This window comes from Manacus vitellinus, unplaced genomic scaffold (assembly GCF_001715985.3).
Source record: "Manacus vitellinus isolate BGI_N305 unplaced genomic scaffold, ASM171598v3 scaffold_7_pilon, whole genome shotgun sequence".
NCBI classification, from domain to species: domain Eukaryota; kingdom Metazoa; phylum Chordata; class Aves; order Passeriformes; family Pipridae; genus Manacus; species Manacus vitellinus.
Window position 1 is genome coordinate 6,590,687 of NW_021940813.1, and position 16,211 is coordinate 6,606,897.

At 36.0% G+C, this 16,211-nt stretch overlaps 1 protein-coding gene across 7 annotated transcripts in view; it reads left to right on the top strand.

Annotated features, from left to right (window-relative positions):
• Positions 1-16,211, top strand: part of DMD (dystrophin) — a 991,087-nt gene that overhangs the window by 178,306 nt on the left and 796,570 nt on the right. The window lies entirely within an intron of this gene.

The following is a 16,211-nucleotide window of genomic DNA, read 5'->3' on the forward strand; positions in this document are numbered from 1 at the left end:
AAATTAAAATGCTGGCAGGCTTAGTATTTCTTTTCCATGGAATGATGAGCACTGTGATACGTAGGTGTTTTCCTGAGGGTGAGAGTGCCTTTGTGTAGAAGCAGTCAGTTTGCTTTCTTCAGAAGCACTTTGATATTGCCAATTAGTAGCTGTGAGGAAGTTTGTCTTCAGGAGTCATTGGCACGAACAGTTGGAATTTATAATTATATTCTTCAAAGCCTCTTAATAGGTAATATTAGTTTGTTAGAACTCATACCGTGAATGAAACAAACCTCTTTCATAGCCTCCTTCTGTCTGAATGATTATTGAATAGAACAGATACTCAGATACCATATTTGAGGCAATTTCAGGATGGGAGAGACTGCATAACAACTTAAGGTTTCCATAGCTTATGATTTTCAGCTACTTAATACCTCAGCTCTTAAGATCCTGCTTTCAAGAAAGAGTTGGGCACAGTAGCTTGCTGGACAGTAAAAGATTTTCAAATGATTATGTAAATGTGCATATTTATAATTTCTGAGAGTTTAGTATTACAAATTTGGGGATACTCAGATTCCAAGATGTCATTTTCTCGTTACAGTTTCATATTCAGTAAACTAAGATTGTGATTTTTTTTAAGTTTTTTTTTTTTTTAGAAAGGGCCACATTTTGTCTCCATTAGGCAAAATAACTGCAAAATACAGAGTTAGTATGGTATGTTATTGGAGATTTCTCAGTATTTGAGAACTACTGATAAAAAACTCAAAATAAGAATTTTTTAACTTCTTTTACTCAGAGGATCTGTTGAGAAATTAGAAATAAAATGTGATAATGTTAGAAATTTTGACAGGGTAGATGTTTGTCAAAATAAATGCAGTATTCAAGATGGATTTTGCTGGGGTACTGGAATACATGTATTGAAAAAAACTGCATATGGTCCCTAAATGTGAAGTCCTAGAGGGCAGTTTGAAGGACATAAAAGTAAGGTATGTCATGCCAAAACCAGGTCAGGCCCCACAGCTAAAAACTACAGTCAGCTGCAGATTTAGTTTACAAATATAGAAATGTCCTTTACAAATATAGAAAAGCCCTGTGGAAAAACGAAGGTCATTGATCTGAGTATCCTGTCTCCAGCAAAAGCAGAAGATTAAGGAAACATATATCAGTAGAGCAAAAAACTCATAATTTTTTTCCCCCCATAACCTTAACAGTCTCAAACAGTTGCAACTCAAGGACTTTCTGATCCACCCCTTGGGTTTGGGGCTTAATAAGTGAATTTAGTGAATTTCTCTTCTGTGAACTTGCTTAGTAACTCTTCGAATTCAAGTCAGCTTTAGCATCTGCAGCCTTCTGTTGGCAACAGGTTACACAGCTTTGCTAACCACTGGGTGAAGGAACATGTCCTTCTGCATGTGCAGCTGCCACATACCTGGCTTCGTCCCAGGCCTCTCCAGCTTCTTTTAGTGGACCAGTGCTATTTAATACCTTACTTAATGACACAGACAAAGGAATTGAATGCACCCTCATCAAGCTGAGTGGTGCAGTTGACACACCTGAAGGATGGGATACCATCCAGGAGGACTTGGACAAGCTTGAGAAATGGTCCTATGGGAATCTCATGAAATTTAATAAGACCAAGGGCAAGGTGCTGCAACTGGGCTGGGGCAACCCCTGGTATCAACACAGACTGGGGGATGAACACATCAGGAGCAGCTGAGAAGGACTTGGAGGTGCTGGTGGTGAGAGGCTGGACATGAGCCAGCTATGTGCACTCACAGCCCAAAAAGCCAGTTGTATCCTGAGCTACATCCAAAGGAGTGTGGGCAGCAGGTCAGGGGAGGTGATGGTGCCCCTCTCCTCTGCTGTGGTGAGACCCACCTTTAGTTCTGTGTCCAGTTCTGAGTTTCTTGGCAGAGGAAGGACATGGACATGTTCCACTTTCAATGAAATGAGTCTTACCATGCTTTCTGCATGGATGTGAAACCACATGGACACTAAAGGGATCTTAAGATTATACTTAATTATGTAGAGAAAGATACTTTAAGAGTCTGTAACACTATATACTCTCCTAGACGTCTAGATAGAAGTAGGCCCAGCATAATTTTTTTAGCTGAGGCAGCCCATCTTGAAAATTGTGAGCTTGGATCATAAACATTATAGTTGTTTTAAGGAGGACTTAATTAACATAAGGTAGATTACTGCATAAGGCTTAGTTCCCATGCATTTAAATGTATGTGTTTTAAATGATTTACAGTCACCTCAAAAACAGTTACTTTTTACTGGAACTCTTGTGACTCAGTTTTTCTAAAAAGTTAGTGAACCAGGAAACGTAGGAAAGAGAGCACATATCTGAATGAATAGCAAGCTATTAGTCAAAACACTTTTTAATTTTAAAATGCATATTTGATTACTGGTATCTTTTCAATTCATTGTACATCCATTTGAGCTAATTAAAAGCACACAAACATGATTTTGAAATAGGAAACAGTCATGTTTCTGCTCTAACATTCATTGTATAAACTCGTTTTTCTCTTTTAATTATTGCTTTTATGATCATTTTTATGCATTCTAGAAATTAATTCTGATTTGTTGTGACACAAATTATATTCTTTTGAGTGGAACTGAAAAATACTGAGTATGAAGTCTATTTAAAATATTTCTGTTTTTCACAAACTTTATTTAGAACAACAGCATAGGAAAGTCCGGTAAAGTGCAGATGTTTGAAAATCAGTGAGCTTTGTCCTCATTTCTACCATTTGTCAATTTAGTAGGATAACAAAAGCATATTTGTGGGATTTCAAACTATTTTCACTCTCTGTAACCTGCTGAAGGTTTCATCTGAGATGCTTTGTCATGGTTTAAGCCCAGTTGAAAATTCAGCACCACACAGCTGCTCGCTCGACCTCCTCTTTATCCCCCCCCCAGTGGAATGGGGAGAAGAACCAAAGTAAAAGTTTTAGCTTGAGATAAGAAAAATTTAATAATAGAAAACAAAGTAAAATATAGTAATAATGGTAGACTATAATAAAAATTATAATTAAAAAAAACAAAAAAAACCCCAAAAAACAAAAAACAAAAAAACCAAAAGAAAGAAAGAAGTGATGCACAATACAATGGCTTGCCACCTGCTGACCTGTGCCAGATTCCCCTTTCCAAACCCAGATTGTCCCCCCTTCTGGGTAGTTCCCCCAAGTTTGTACTGGGGAAGATGTTCTATGGTGTGGAATATCCCTTTGGTCAGTTCAGGTCACCTGCCCCGCTATGCTCCCTCCCAGTTTCCTTTGTGCACATCCTCACTGACAGAGCAGGAGAAAAAAAAAGTTCTTGACTTAGGATAAACATGATTTAGTGAAAAAAAAAAAATCAGTATGTTATCAATAGCATTCTTATTCTGAATCCAAAACACAGCACTGTAACAGCTGCTGAGAAGAAATTAACTCTATCCCAGCTGAAACCAGGACACTCTCAGAGAAGAACTCCCTATAGATTGCAACTTGTGTTCAAGTTGTTCCAGTGGTGTAGAATCATAGAATGATTTTGACTGGAGGGGATCTTTAAAGGTCATTTTTAAAGAGACATCTTCCACTACATCAGGTTGCTCAGAGCCCCATCCAGCCTGACCCTGAATGGTTCCAGGGATGGATCATCCACCACCTCTCTGGGCAACCTGTTCCAGTGTTTTATCACCCTAATTGTAAAAAAATTCTTCCTTGTATCTAGTCTAAATCTGCACCCTTTTACTTTAAAATTGTTACGCCTTTTCCTGTTGCTACAGGCCCTATTAAAATATCTGTCCTCATGCAAAAAAGCTTTAAAGTGGAAGCACTATAATGCTCAACAAAATTATTAAAACTTCTGTAAATACTTCAGAATTGAAACAAAATTTGTTTCCATTCCAGGAAAAATGGAAAACTGAAGGTGATATTTCTCCCCAGGTCATAATGTCTATCTTTCTATGTAGCTGTAATTTAGTAGGAATAAACCACCAAAATTTCCTGTAACTTTTATGAACAATTTCCTTACTCTGAGGGTAACAGCAAATTTTGGAAGCAATAATGAACTCCAGAAAACCAGTTGTTTATTTTGTAAGTTTCTTTGAATAAAGGCTCATTTAGTCCTCACTGATTTAACAGTGTATGACACTAAGCAAAACTGGCATTACTCATAAATTTTATTACATTTTTTGGTTTAAATTCCAGCATTCAAAGAACAGTTAATGTCAGGCAGTTGCCCGAGCAAGCCTACACTCTACAGTAAATAACACTTTCTAATTAGTGCTGATGTGGATTGGAGACAGAATATCTGATTAACAGGAATAGCAGCAGTTGAGTGAACTTCATCAATTGTATAAACCCATGCATTGTGTAACCTGCTTTCTCTCAGTGTTACACACACCATGTCCACACATGGTCCATATGTTGTGCTGATGTTTGCATGACTACTTCCTGAAGGCCCAGTAATTCTGAGAGGTGTGTGCTGAGTCAACCAGTGTCCCCTTTTGCATTAATGCTAGCAGGAGTGATGTGTGGCCCTGCAGGCTGTTCAGGACCAGCCACTGGAAATCTCACCTAGGCAAGCCAAAGAGGGTGCCCATACTGCAGAAGTTCCTCTTTGTGTACCCAGGGCAGTAAGGTGTGGGGACTTCAAAGCACAACCTTCTTTTCTTTCAGAAAAGGTTGGACTGGACTGTTGAAAGGAAAAATATAATTGTCCCATGCCTTTTCTCTTACACTCCCTTGGTTTATGCATTCAGAGATATTTTGGGGGATACTCTTTTCTCAGTTTCAGAAAAGGATTCTGATTTTGGAAGATGGTAAAATCTGCAGCGCATGTGTGGAACTCCATTGGTCAAGCTTTTAGTATATGATACTGTGGGTTTCATGTCACCTGATGGCTTCATATTTTAGTTTCTGAGACTGATCTGTCTCAGTTCAGCAGCACTCTGAGTCTGGAAGCCAAAACAATCTTCCCCAAGCTCCATCATGTATCTCTGGTGATATGTGTGGTTTTCCATGTACAAAGGATTTTATGTTGGAGAACCAACCTGTTCTAAATTGTTCAGGTGGGTGGTACATCTCAGATACTGGTTTATTGCACTGTCTTCAAGGTTGCTGTTATGTATTTGTAGACTGGTTGGTGGTCATCTATTTCCTTTGTAGAGTTTCAGGCTGAGTGCTGCTCTTTTCACTGCACTATTTTTATAAGAGTACTAAGCAAACAATTGAGATTAAAATCAAACCCAACATTATCAGTACATTTTATACATATAGTTAAGTAGTTAAATGTTGGGCACAACATGTGATATAATCCAACAAAAAGATGCAGATTTCAGAAGCCATTCATAAGCTATTACTTAACACAAAAAATACAACTGAAATGCAAGCCAAAGTCTCATTAATTCCTTCTTATTCACTGTACTGCAGTAAATTTTAAATGATTGGTTTTAAAGAGTCATCTCATGTTGCTGTTTTTATTAATTATGAAAAGGGATCCAGATACCCAAATGCAATTTGTTACATAAATTCCTTTTAGAATCTGGGTCATTTATTACCAGACATTACAAAAGAAGCATGTGCCAATCATTTTCACTGTTACCATAATTAGTTGTGATTTAAGGTCCATATGCCTGCTACCTGCTGGTAGCCAAAACACAGCAACTTATTATGTTAAACATAACAAATATGTTAAACATATTTGCAGATAATAATGCGCAGAACTGTAGTAGTAATAGAAATATCAACTTAGTATCTAGTCAAGATGTCTTCTAGTATTGTAAGCAGTTATTTTATTTATTTGCCATATAAACAATTATGTGTGGTTTGATGAGCTGTGGAGAGTGAGAAGGAAAAATTGAAAATTTACATCATTTTCAGTGTAAGAAAGCTATATAATATGTATGTTACCTGCATACACTATTTACATTAGTAACACTACAAGAGAAGAAAAAAAATATAAACAGAAGAAACAAATAAAGATTCTTTTTTCTCTTTTATTTCCTCTTCCTCACCTCTTGAGCATACCAAATCACAGTATTGGCACCAATATGGGGTAATAAAAACGGAGGTCTTAAGGAGTGCCAGAGTGATGGGCAGATGTTATCAGATAATGTAAAATCCAACTATAACATGCTTCTGGCCATTCATACAATCTGAAAATGCACATCATTGCTGATGTAGGGTAAGAAGTAGAATGGCTGGGAAATGAGGAGCAGACTGGGCTGTCCAGCAGTAAGAGAATGGCAATCAGAGATCAGGGTGAGCAGCAGTGGTGCCACATTCACAGCTCAGCCTGGGGGGCCTGCTGTTGACAGACCAGCAGACTGCCAGATGTGTACATTTGAATTCGTCAAAAGAAACAGAAGTTTTCTTTGAATGACCTCATTCCCTGCTGTTTCACTGTGTGTTATAGTGTTCTTCTGTTCCCTTTCAAATACTGTCCTCTTTCTATGATTTCATTCTGATTGTCTTGAAATTTTACGTATAGATAATAAACTCTACAGCAGGCTACTACTTTTTAGTAGTAGATCAAATGGAAACTGTGATTTCAAGAAAGAGATGTTGGGTCTGTTTGTTTGGTGGTTTGTTTTGTTGTCTTTTTAATAGAAATTAATTTCTCACATTTAGATAATGATCTCAATATATAAAAAGATTTAAACCAAAGAATGGACTGTATTGGAAAACTGTATCCCTTTATTTCACCATGTGATGGATTTTCAGTCTCTGTAAAATTATGTTTGACTTCTCCAGATGGGGAAAAAAAGTGGAAGAATGTATTTTAAACTTCTACCTGAGCTCAAGCAGATAGGATATACTTGCTCTTTTAAGCATGTAATTTAAATTAATATCCCATTTACTGCAAACAAGTTTATTGGGAATAAGAACAGTGGGCAAAGGGGAAGTCCCAGAACAGTTCTTGGTTGTAGTATTCATGTAGTTGGGCTTTGACACAGTACAGCAAAAACAAGCTTAGTCCTCCAAGGCCCTAAGTTAATGAAGTAACCTCCATGCTGAATAAATAAATACTGATCTTTCCTTTTCACCTGGTGAATATGATCACCTGCCAGCTCAGATGTGGTTGCATGGATTTTCCCATTGCTCCACCTTTAAATGGAAATATTTAAAGCAATTATTTAATTGATTTAACTATTTCATGTAGCAAAATGACAGAGAGTGACTATATGTGTGTGCCAGAAAGTGTAATGAGTTTGATTAGATGTTTGTGACTCTAGGAGGGAGGATGAGTCACTGTATGCCAGTATTAAAGGTTCAGTTGAGTCCATGAAAATACGTTTGAAAAAAAATACATTTGCAAGCAGTACTACCTCAGATGTACTAAGAATTTAGCTTTTATTTGACTACCAAGTTGTGTTAGTTCTTGAGGGTAACTACTCACTAATGCAGACTAAATACATAATCATTACCTATTTATTTTCTCTATGATACCCCCATTCCCTCTAATCATTCCTTTTTATTTTTTTTTTGTTAAAATCAAAATACTGGTCAGGTGTTTCTTAATCAAGAAATGTTAATGAAAGGTAAAAAAATATAAGAATTAGTGTGAATAGAAGCATGACAAGAAATACCAGAACTCTTACTTTTTGCACTTCCTCCATAGACAAAGGCAAATCAAGCAAACTGGATGACTTGCTACAATGACTTAGGGAGTTTGTTCCTTTTGTTTTCCTATTGATGAAAATTGCTGTAGCTTTGTCTTGTTTGATTACCATCGGACTTACTTAGAAGCTTGACTATTTGCCTATTACATGTATAGACAGCAGAAGAGGTTTGTTTGTTTTATTTATTCTTAAAGAAAAGATTATGTACCTGAAGGGATTCCAAGGTAAAATTTTGAAATTTCTCTCATCATTTTCTTTTAAGCCAGGATTTAAGCTCTAAACTGATGGGAAAAGTATTGCTAAAGCTTGTCTCTCAATAAATGGAGAATCCAAACTCCCTCAGAAAGGGCATCTTCATATGTGAGGAATGACAGTATGTGCAATATTCTGTACCTCTTTAAGTAAATATTAACCTGTTCTCTAAGATTCAGAGCATCACTAAAACAAAAGACAAAAATTTCAGAATCTCTCTCTACCGTCTGAGATTTTGCACTAAAGCTGGATATTTTCAAGAAGACTGAAGACATTCCCTTTTATTTCTGTTTTCTAATAACCATGTGTAGAAAAATAAATTACTTGAATAACAAATATTCATGGAAACAGTCTGTCATGAAACTGTTGCTCTCTTAAATGAGAATTTTAGCCAAAATTGTTGCATTTAGCATCTGCTAGATACAGTTTGTGCTTCTCCGCTGGAAAGTGGGCTGGCTCTTCCTTTCAGAAACCCTGCATTTTAATCTTTGTAGCTCCCAATGTTTAAAAAGGCTGTTATAAAACTCTACCCTCTATAGCCTCAAAAATACCTACATTAACACCTACCTAAATTAAAACAATACAAATGTTCTCAAACGTAAATATAACTAACATTCTATCTTTTACTGAAAGTTACATCTGAGATAACACTATAAATAAATTTAGTTGTTAGTTTATGGTCATTTTCTTCCTTATAGCTCTCTTTGCAGAGTGGGAAGCATCATTATATGACTACTTGAAAAAAAAAACAGCCTCACTGGAGTCAATTACAGGTTGCATGAAGCTACCTGTACTGTCAAAAGAAGTTCCTATTCTTGACTCTGAATTCATAACTCATTCTTCAAACCTTGTAGGAGCTTACTGAGTGCATATTCATTCCCACAAAGGTTTCTTTTGATCCTATTGCCAATCATCCGGTCTTTAATGGCCTTGAACACCATATACTACAAAATAGGAAATGCTTCAATGATATTAGCTGGCTAGATTCAACTGGTGAAAAAGAGAGCTGCCAGATTTATTTTGTGTATCCCTGTAAGCTTTGTATTGTTTAGAACAAATGCAGTAGATGCCCACTGCTTACCCAACAGAAACTTGGTGTAATTTTAAATATTTTTAAGGAAACTTATATAATTAATTCTGAAATTTATCCACATATATGAAATAATGTTTTGTTTATTTCGTTGTTAGCAGGTATCTGAGTACAAAACCTGCCACATTCTGATGTGGATGTCCAGAGGTGGCTGTACCATCTCTGTCAGCTTAAAACTGGCCCATCAAATTTTTTATGAAAAATTGTTCATGCTTTCATCTGTGTGTTTATGATCTACACACGGTGAGCAATATGAACTGTTTAAAACATATTTTCTTCTTTGGAAACAGTTAACCTTTTGAAAAATAATATTAAAAAACCTGAAATTATACAATTTCATTTTAGCAATTGATATTATGGATTATATAACTTCTTAAAAAATAATATCTATTGTAGTGCTATTAAAAAACTACCGTTCATATAATTGTACTTTTCCTACTCTGACTGGGGACTATATCAGTAGGTTTTATTTTGTTGTTCTAAATAGATCTTCAGTTTCTTAATATTATCATGCTATTACAATTAATATATGCCCTTAATCTAGTTTTAGTCTTATGAAAAAATATAAACCACTGAACTTGAAAAAATAAACTGGGTTGTGATGTGCTTAATTTCAAAATCTCATTTTCAAATGGCATTAATAGGTAAGATCAAATATCTAGATAAAGTGAATTCAAGTTGTATTGAATAAACCTCATAAGGAAATTTTATACTGAAATAGGATATAAAATAACTATTTTGTCTTTGACTTTTAAAATGCCATGTGTCTAAAAATTCCTTTTGCTTTCAGAGCAAATAATTTACTAATTTCAGTGGTCCAAATGATGGGGATCATTTCAACATAACTTTGAGAATTTCTTTTATACATGAGAGTTTCTAATTTATTTTAGAATTGAAATAACACAGTATTCTTCAGAAACTTGAGGGTGTGCAAATATCCTTCTCTGTCATGACACTAGAAAAGTAGAATGATTCCTTATGCTGAGGGGAAAACGTGCTTTTACAAGAACTGCGCAGAAATCCCAGGAAGGTCTGGTGTCATTACCTCACTTCAGGGTCTGGAGATGAAACCAGCTTCTGCTCTGTGAGTGTGTGTCCTGTCCACAAACATGAACTGCCTTCAGACAGGTGGTAAGACCTGCCCCTAGATCACTCTTTAAGGACAGAGTTGGGTGTTCTGTGCCTGCTGCAAGCCTCATGACAGTTACCTTGTTGAAAGGCACAGAGAACATTTGGTTCTCTGACTGGGAGAAGAATGTGGCTTCTTTAGAGAAGGATTGTACACCTTCCTCACAGTTACTCAGTAGCAATCATTTTTAAAACACCAGCATTACATACTCCTCTATGTAATTCCTCGGAAAATTAAGTTAGAGAGCAAAAAAAGATTTCTACCACAAAGCCTGGGAAACAGATTGGATCTCTGACAGTGGAGAGGCAAACCACTTGTGCGGTGTTTGGCCTCCAGCTGACTAACACAGAGTTTCACCTGGAGCAGAGTGGATGCCTCCATGTTCTAACAGGCAAAAAGTGTTGAAGGGAGAAAGGATGGCTTGGGTGGCTCAAGTTATTGTTTGGTTCTTCCCATGAGTCCATAAACCTACGGCCTAATTAAACTATGTCTGCTGCGTCTTTTTTCCCTCATGACTAGGACAATATCTTTTGCTGCTGTAATAGTAATCCAGCATCAATGAAAGAAAATGTCAGTCACTTTCATGGAACTTCCCAGCAGAATTGAACAAACTATAAACAAGAATGTTGGGGAGAGAAATTGAATTTTTAATATATTTAGCAGAGCAAGAGCAAGTATTAATAGTCCTTCTTTTATTAAAAGTGACTTAAAAGATCTGTTGAGATTAGCTCAATAGCTTTTCTTTATTATTTCACAGAGTGAAGCATCAAATATTTTGACTGCAAGAAAAGGCTGATTCTTTAGAGTCTTACTAAGGGCAACATCTGTAAGCCAAATAAGTTTTTATTTCTTTCTTACTGATGTCTATTCAGCAACATTTACAGATCCACAGAATGGACTTGCAAAAATAATTTGAAAAAGTTATATGAAGACTTATGACTTATGTCATTCTGCCTTTCTGGGTTGCATTTTTTCATTTTTGTCTTTTTGTTTTTTAGCAGTCAATCACTAGTCTGAGGTCCCAGCTAAACTGCAGGGAACCTCTTGCTCTTTGTTCCACAACCCTGCAAGCTGCAGGCACAGATGGAGTGCATTGCACCTCCCTTCCAGGCTCTGCAGTCCAGGTTTCCTGTGCCTAATGGAAACGAAGGTCTTGTCCCAAGCTAAAATCTCAGTTATTTACCTGTCCTGAGACTCTGGAGGGCCTCCATGTCCACTCGTTCTATTGTAAAATGATCTTTCCTATTTACACCTAATATAACCTTAAATCTTTTGTCTAATGTTGTGCTGAACCTTGAATTCCCTGTCTTTACAGTCTTTTACTCTTTTAATTTATTCTCTGTCTCTCTCCATCTGTTGATCGTTTCAGTTGCTAGATTTCCCATATGAATTGATAATAATAAGCCAATAATACTGTAAAATTCATAAGAAATAGAATCCAACTTGTCTTACTGTAATAATCTTCTTACAGTCTAGTCTACCTCAATTGAACAGTATAATCTAAATGCATACTTGTCTGCAAAGGAAAATGAAAAGTCAGAGATCTCTTCCTCAGCCAAGTTTTTTACCCTTTGTAATTTTTCTGAGAAAAAATGTGGAAATGTCTCTATTACATGAAATTTTTATAAAACAGAAAAAAAAATATATGCATGTTAAAGAACCTCAAATAATAATTGTGTTTCAGTCTTCTGTTATCGTGTATTTTGCCGGAGTTGTTATTATGGACTCACTGTTTGAAATTTTGAGTGTTTATGAATCTCAGGAAATAGAATTACTTTTCTACACTTTTTACTTGTGGGAGAAAATTCGTGACTTCTTGTGGTTTAAGCCCAGCTGGCAACTACAGATACCACCAGATACCACTCCAGATACCTCCCACCTCCCACTGAAATGGGGAGGAGAATCAAAAGTAAAACTTGTAGGTTGAGATAAGAACAGTTTAATAATTGAAAAAAAGTAAGATAATAATAATAATAATAAATTAAAAATATAAATAGAGAGATAAACCCCAAGAAAAACAAGTGATGCACAACACAGTTGCTCACCACCCGCTGACAGTTGCCAAACACCATTCCCCTGGGTCGGGGTTGGATTGGGTGAGTGTGTAAAGGGCTATGTGGTACTTAGTTGTCAACAGGGCTTAAACCACAACAGTTCTTTTTGGTGCCCTGTGTGGAGTTGATGTGCCGGGCCCTCAAATCTACACAGTTCAGTGAACCTGGTTATCCCTCTCCTCCACCTGACTGGAGACAAGGTCTCTCCAATGCTGATCACATGGTTCCACATTTCCTTCTTGTAGAAATGGACTAGAACTTGTTTCCACAGAGTCAGGAGTATAATGAGCCCTTTCATTCTGCTTGGGAAACTGTCTACTGGAGACTGGAGCAAAAATCTGTGATTTCTTTTCCCTGCCATTCCCACACCCATGCCTCTAGAGTTGGGGTATGTTTTCAATCCTATTTCCTCATGTCCTCTCTGAGGTCCCCCTTAAACCTCGACACTTGTTCTTAATCCTCTTCCCTTCCTTTCCTTTCCCCTCTCTTCTCCACCTCCTTCCCCTTCCTATTTCCTTTCCCTTTGCCCTATTTTCCTTTAGTATAACATTTGCCTATGCTAATTTATTCTAAAATATAACATCTGCTAACAGTTTTATGCTAATCAAAATTTTTAGAGCTTTGACTCGTCGGAGAGGCGATGTTCATGAACAGATGTCTTTGTGCCTTCTCTGGACAAGTTATTTTTTAATTATTTCATGGTGTTCTCTGTATTTCTTTCACAATTACTGATTTGCATTTAGCTCTGAATAGAGTGCTTTTTGTAGAATACCATCTTTTCATGTAATACTTCCCACAATACTAATTTCTTTGATTATGTATCTGATGAACGAGCTGATTAAATAGTTTATTTTTTTGATAAAATTTATTTGTTAAATTTACATAGAGACAATGAGGTCTATTATTTCTTTGGAAAGAAGAACACAGGAATGGCAATGAAAGTAGACAGTAGTGAGATAAGTAGGATGAGGCTTGATGTTTTAAGACATCTGAATATATTCAAATCAAAAAATTTGCAAATACAGTTATCTATTAACACTTAATTTCAATCTATTTCCCAATTCTCCTTTTTTTTTTCTTTTTCACCAGCTTCTGAGTTTTTAGGTAATGTTCTTTGGCATAAAATTGTTTCAGTTGCTAAGCTTGGAACATGTATACACTTGAGATATTTCAGTCTACATAATATTGAGGTTGAGTTAGCACGCAGAATACTCTAAGTATGCTTCACTCACTTATAACACCTGGGGGAGGACTCTCTTGCAAATTCCACATTTTCCTCCCATGTTAATTGTACAGTGCTTCATAATTCTAAGACTAAGGCTTCTTTAGTTTACCATGATGTAGTGTAGGGTAGAGGTTTTGGGTTTTTTCCATACCAGTGTAATTTCTTCAGTCCTTATTTAAATTTGAAGGTTAATTTAATCCATGATGAAACAGGAATCTTCTCTTCTGGATCATATTTTATTCTGATTTTCTTAAAAAATAAAATCCCTTGGATTTCCTTCAGGTCCCCTTGTGTTATGTAGGGTCAGCAGTTGCAGCCAACAGCTCCATCAGCTAAACCAAGAAAGTTTGTGTTTTGGCCTTCATTTAGCATGAAGACAGAAATATGTAAAACTGCCATATACTTAAATAGCTATTCTTTCTAGTAGTTAAGATGTTAACAAAGTCCTGTCTTGGATTTTATTTTTCTTCTACTTCTAGAAAGGAATTTCTACTTCTCATGAAAAGTCATCTTGTGCTTCACATTCAGTATCTGCAGTCCTTCCTCTGTCCTATACTCTCTCTTGTTTCCCCCATCTCTTCCATCATTGTGGTTTTGAAGAAGAAAAAATAAATGGGAACCAACAATTCAGCATGCAGCTACTTTGGGCATTTTTTAAATTAGGTTTTGGATAAATTTTTAATATAGCACAAGTAACAAATCAACATGCAAGGGGGAGAGTCTTCTGAACATTTTCATTCCTCAGTAGGTAAAGGGTGATGGGTAAAACCTAAAAAAGTTTTTTAAAAGGTTATTTTCAACAGGAATGTATAACAAGCAACTAGGCATTTGTTTGGCAAGCCATTAACTAGCCATGCTTGGTTTTCAAGTTTTGAGTTTTCAAAGGTTTGAGTTGACAAACACTTTTCAATGACACAATAAATTTGTCTGATGCAACTTTGAGACCTTTGTATCTGAAGACTTACTGCAATTTTGATCCACAAAAGACATTCAATCTACTTGAGAAAGAAGACTTAATTACCTTGTTGCCAGAAAAATAGCAACCTTCTTCAGGTTTAGGATGATATGTGTTGCAGCAGTGTAAGGTGTCTTAAGGTATTTTTAGTTGTGATTAATGGAAGATATTCTTCCAAGACCCTAAAAAATCAATGGAACTTTTGGTTTAAGGTTTACTTGTAATACATTTGTAATTAATATGTCCTGCTAGGGATGCTACCATGCTGTGTCTTTATTTTCTTTCTAAAAGCTTTACCAAAAAAAACATATTATTTTTTAAGCAGACTTTTTTGACTGTCTAGGTTGATTTCAACATAAATTTTATGAATAGCTTAAACGCTGCAAAAAGGAAGACAGAGATGCAGGCATTACGAAGGCTACTTCTGTTTTTCCTGTGTGATACAAACCAATATAATTATATTCTATTATCAATATGTCATTGTGCTCAAATTCCCAGGGAGAGTCAGCAACATTATGGCCACAACTCTTTCATGGTGTAACAGAAGAAGGGCCTATTGTTGTCTTATAGTGCTCCTTTAGAGTGCACAGATCTTGTGTTTCCCCTCTGCAAAAGTGACTTTTGTTCTGCAAGATGCAATAAGTGTCTCTCTGATTCAGTCATATGTTTTAGTGTTAAATTTGTCCAACAACTTCAGGAATTCTGTACATGGCTTGCATAATGGCACACAATTTTCCACACCATAATTTAAAACATTTTTATAAAGCTATTTCTTATACTAAATGCAAGGCAGCAAATAGAGTTGCTGAGTGTTATTATTTAAACAAATAATTCGAGATGTTGAGCAGTCCAAGTAAATAATATGTGAATCTATTCAGTATTGGTTTTCAGATATTTTGGGTAATAGAGTGGCAGCATGTGTGTTAACTAGAAATTACCTTAGTTGGAATGAGTTGTGCATGGCGTAAAAACTGGCTAGAAAATAGGGATTCCCAGTGCTGTAGAAAATTTGTGATGTTTTGGATTTGTTTGTTCCGTGAAACAGAAACAAGACCTTACTAAAAAAATGAAAGAAGGATTGAAAGAAGCTCTTGCTTAGAAGAGCAGTCTGAAAGAAAGGAGAATGGAGTCATGGCAGAACAGCTAATAGCACTGAAGTCTGTGCTGTACTCATAAATTTGTATTGATTGGGGAAAAAAATTGATTTAGCACTGAAAACTGTCCTTAATTCTGTCCTCTGTTTAAGAAACCTTCCAAAAGAATTGGTACTTTCTAACGAAATGTGTTTTTCATAAAATTCCCAGCTAGCTCTAATGAGTGTAGCAGTGAGTGGCAGAACAACACTGCTGACAAGAAAGCAAATGTTTTCTGTGTAATATGGATTCCCAATTCTACGTTGCTCTGTGGTAAAAGTGGAAGATATGCAATGTAGGTCAGCACAGTGTCAATTCTAGCAAATTAAAGTACAGATGCTTCCTCTCAAATCAATCAAAGCATCTGTCAAACTTCACAAATTAGAAATAATGTGGACATGTGAATCTACTTGGCACTGCAAAAAATAATCACTGTTTTTTATAGTGGTTCTCAATAGCTCTCATACATACAAAACCACTTCAAAATTGATGGGTGCTCATAAAACTTGTACAGTGACTAAACTATAAAAAATTATATTTCTATATTTTTAATGCACTAGTCAAAGCATCAGATCATAAACTTAGCTTGAGCTTTAGAAAGAGTGAATAATTTTTTATCATTGTCATGTGGGGAAAAATCTCAAATATTTCCTTTCATCTTTCACTGATGCTGTGGACAAAGTATAAGATGCCTTTTAGCCAGTTACAACAGTGAGGCTCTGATTCAGTACAATTCCAAGTATGTCCTCTTAACATAGATATGTTTCTTAGATCTTTAG